This window comes from Schistocerca gregaria, unplaced genomic scaffold, assembly GCF_023897955.1.
Source record: "Schistocerca gregaria isolate iqSchGreg1 unplaced genomic scaffold, iqSchGreg1.2 ptg000178l, whole genome shotgun sequence".
NCBI lineage: Eukaryota > Metazoa > Arthropoda > Insecta > Orthoptera > Acrididae > Schistocerca > Schistocerca gregaria.
This window is the reverse complement of record NW_026061728.1, coordinates 8,768,755-8,773,051: the sequence shown is the minus strand read 5'-3', so window position 1 is coordinate 8,773,051 and position 4,297 is coordinate 8,768,755. Positions and strand designations below refer to the sequence as shown.

Sequence of the window (4,297 nt, the reverse complement as noted above, 5' to 3'; positions counted from 1 at the left end):
ACCCCTGGTTTACTAGACCAGTGCTCTGTAACTTCTTTTTTTTTTTTTTATGTGTGGAGAGTGATTTTGCCCCAGTGAGTGAAACGTGTACCTCTGGTGGGACTCGAACCCACAATCCCCAGTTTAGGAGACCGATGCCTTACCCATTTTCTTTAACGCGCATTTCCGGTACCTGGAATCGAACCCGGGCCTCTTGGGTGGGAGCCAGGTATCCTAGCCACTTATTTTTCTTTTTATCTTTTTTTTCCCCTCCTCTGAGGATTGAACTCACGACCCCTGGTTTACCACACCAGTGCTCTGCCACTTTTTTTTAATATACAATCATCTATATGAAGGAGATTATAACTGAAAATTATCGCGGCTCCATTGCCTTGTGGTAACAGAAAAACGACAAAGAAGTGAAAGGAAAAGGGAAAATCAATCCACTGAGCTAAAGATGCGTGGCCTAGCGGTACTTTTGCGTACTTCGTCCTTACGGTCGTCTGGATAATCAGTCTTCAGCTGACAACACTTCATATTGCCGACTAATATTTGCAGCTATGGCTACCCATTACTGCTTGGCTACACATCTGACACGTAACCGCTGTGATCTCCAACCAACACCACTTGCATTTCAGAACATGTCTTTCAAACATGTCTACAAAATCACCTTCACCTACAAATACAGTTTCCTTGCGACTGACGGAGACCTAGGCAAAGTTTAAAGTTGCTATTTCCATTAAATCACGTTAATCAGAAAAACGGTAATTTACATCTGCAGCGGAACTAAATTCCGTTCCGCCCAGCGTGAGGCTCGAACCCACGACCCTGAGATTAAAAGTCTCATGCTCTAGCGACTGAGCTAGCCGGGCTGCCTCTGTGAATATATGCCGGGTAGCACGTCACACAGTACTCGTTTGGGTTGGGTGGTCCCATACAGAATCTCTCCATGCTGCCTAATGTGTTCCTAACGTCACACTCGTCACGTACTTCACTTTTATTCCATAATCATTTCTGAGAGGTAAAGGAATTGCATGAAAACCTGCAGAGCTAGTGGCGTCAAAATTAACACACATACTGGATGTGACTCATAAGCCGAATGAGTTACTTTCCGACGTTGTCTTAGATGTACAAGTGCCAGTCAAAACTCGCGGCGACGGCACTCTGCCGATCATTTCGCTAGTTAACACTGGTCTTGTTGTGTGTGTTTCAAGCTGAAGAACATCTCCAAGCAGGAAATGGTCAACAGCAACATTCAGACGGTTTCGTACTGCTCAATTGCTACTCTAAAACGGTATGTTTCTTTTTCAGAACTGGAAAAAACACGACCGTGACAGAATTCAAACCTGCAGTCTTCGGATCCGAAGTCCGACGCCTTATCCTTTTTTTTTAAAAAAAATCTCATTTTGTGCGCTTTTCTTTGTTGTATCTGCTCGGGGCGGACGTTGTAAGACATCCGATGAAGTTCATTGATGATCGATCAATTCAGTTTTTTTTTTGTTTTTTTTATGACAGAGGGTACGTAACCCTCTGACCGAACACTCTGAGCTAACGTGCCGGCAAAAATGTCACATTGTTCGTTTCATCTGCTAGTGGCGGACGTCGTAAGACAGTCGTTGATCCCTTAACTCAGTTGTTTTTTTATTACAGAGGGCAGCTAACACTGAGCGAACACGCTGAGTTACCGTGCTGGCAAGACCATTTCGCTAGTTATCATCGGTCTTGTTGTGTGTGTTTCAAGCTCAAGAGCATCTCCAAGCAAAAAATGGTCAACAGCAACATTCAGACGGTTTCGTACTGCTCAATTGCTACATTAAAACGGTATGTTTCTTTTTCAGAACTGGAAAAAAACGAGCGTGATAGCATTCGAACCTGTAATCTTCAGATCCGAAGTCCGACGCCTTATCCATTAGGCCACACGGTCACTGACGACCAACTCTAACATGTATACGACTCATCTCGAAACGCTCACACCCCTGAGGAATTGTTTTTTCGTTCTACACAGCCGCTTCCCCTTGCTCTTTCCCACCCATTCGTTACATTCAACCTCTTACGAGAACGACCAAATATAGACTGGGAAACAAGACGACACTCTTTGTGCATTCGGAATCGAAGGCGGGGCGTCTCTCGCCGCATTTGCTACAATGGCTATTTGCTACTTCTGCAGAAGCGGCGGCGACGACGGCCGCGAGAGGCTCTGAGATATGTGAAAAATACATCTATAAGATATAATTCAGACTGCCTCGTCCCACCTTATGCTGTACCGCTTTGGCAAATGCTTTATCTGCGCTATTCGCCTTAATCACATCTGAAAGTAATTCTTAATAAAACGCCTGTCGCTAATTGTTCGTCATCCCAGATACTGTTTGCTATACGGTCACGACGCGCAACTGATTTCGAAAATTCGTCGTCCTCCTTTGAGGATCGAACTCACGACCCCTGGTTTACTAGACCAGTACTCTGCCACTGAGCTAAAGAGGCGCGGCCTAGCTGTTCTTTTGCGTACTTCGTTCTTACGTGGTCTGGATCATCAGTCTTCAGCTGACAACACTTCGTATCACCGACTAATATTTGCAGCTTTGGCGACCCATTACTGCTTGGCTACACATGTGACACGTAACTGATGTGCTCTCCAAACAACAACACTTGCATTTCAGAACATGTCTTTCACACATGTCTACAAAATCACCTTCACCTTCAAATACAGTTTCCTTGCGACTGACGGAGACCTAGGCAAAGTTTAAAGTTGCTATTTCCATTACATCACGTTAATCAGAAAAACGGTGATTTACATCTGCAGCGGAACAAAATTCCGTTCCGCCCAGCGTGGGGCTCGAACCCACGACCTTGAGATTAAGAGTATCATGCTCAAGCGACTGAGCTAGCCGGGCTGCCTTTTAAAAATTTTTTTTTAATTTTTTTATTGTTTATTTTTTTTATGCATCTCAGCGCTAGGCAGTCGGCGGCAAGGCGGGCAGGCGTCGCATCCTGAGGCCTGGCCACGATGTCATCGCCATACCCCGCACTCATTCGCATGGTTTTGTGATTTTATGTTATGGCTATTTGTGTATTATTCATTTTTGTATTAATTTTCAAAGTGGCATCATGTGCGCCAGTGTTTTTATACATATAAACAGAATGTTAAAATGAATCCATGTCTGGTCTTAGGATTACGCAGCACGCTATGAAATCCAGCACAGCAGATACTCTAAGTTGGTCTTCGCGTACAAATAATTTTCCCAGTTTCCATGTCGTTTATTAGTATGGTGAATTCTGTTGCCAGATGGTTGATTGTGGATTTCTGCTTCTCAAAACCTTGAGCATGCTATGCGTTTGATGATGCGCGCTGGTAACGTGGGGGCACCATAGAGCAGGGACATGCCAAACAACCATTTCCCGTATTATAAGTCCTCTTGATAGGAATAATAGAAGCTGCAGAAAACTTCTGGTTCTTACTAAATCTTTGTGCAGCTTTGATGAAAGATAATGCGAAATGAAAGTAAACAAATGAGGATCCTCTTCTGGGTGTCGCACTGCGGAACCAAAAGTAAAGTGCTTTCATTGCAAAACGAAAAGGAACACCAAAATACAATTAAATGTTCGAGGCCGAGTGCACGATGTACTCTGTACCGTCTATTGATCCATGATGCAAATCACCCACATCTGACGGTGCGGAGCAGACCAATCCATGGAAACAATAACAATAATAACAAAGTAGTGAAAAAAAAGAAAAACTCCGCCCAATGTATTTAGAAACTTAAATTCTTCCATCACTTAAAGCAATAGTGAGAAAATATTGGAACTGGTCTTTATACTGTCGCAATTTCTTAATCGCATAGTACTCTTCTATGAAGTACATCTGATAATCGTGTAGCGTTGCCGTTGTATGGACGAGCATGTAATAGACGAACTGGCCCATGAGCCAGACATAACTATTATTCTTAGATTGAGGATAAAGCTGCCAGTCCGGTCGGAGCGCGTCTTGAAGTTGAATGGAAGTATCCGACGTCCTATTAATGACAGCGAGTTTCTTTCGTGTCCACTGCCATATCTGTGTTTGATCCCTGCAGTGGAAGAGATGCGGCAGGGTTTCCACTAGGTTACACTTGGCACAAAACGGGGTGGGCCGCAGCTTGATTTTGTGCAATTTCTCTCCAGTGGGAATCACCTTATTGACAGCGTCATACCAAACAGATCCAACTCTGGAACGAAGGAACGGATAACTAATGTTCTTCCATATATTTCTATAGTTCATGCCTAAATGTTTCTTCTCAATTGGGTTATTCAGCTGCCGTTTAGTAAGAGCACGATAGATCTC

General features: G+C 43.8%; 2 non-coding genes across 2 annotated transcripts; both read right to left on the bottom strand.

The window, feature by feature from the left end:
* Positions 1-778: 778 nt before the first annotated feature.
* On the bottom strand, positions 779-851 carry Trnak-uuu (transfer RNA lysine (anticodon UUU)). Its single transcript has one exon. It is a non-coding gene; the product is annotated as a tRNA-Lys (tRNA).
* Positions 852-2,797: 1,946 nt separating this feature from the next.
* On the bottom strand, positions 2,798-2,870 carry Trnak-cuu (transfer RNA lysine (anticodon CUU)). Its single transcript has one exon. It is a non-coding gene; the product is annotated as a tRNA-Lys (tRNA).
* Between the last annotated feature and the right edge of the window lie 1,427 nt (positions 2,871-4,297).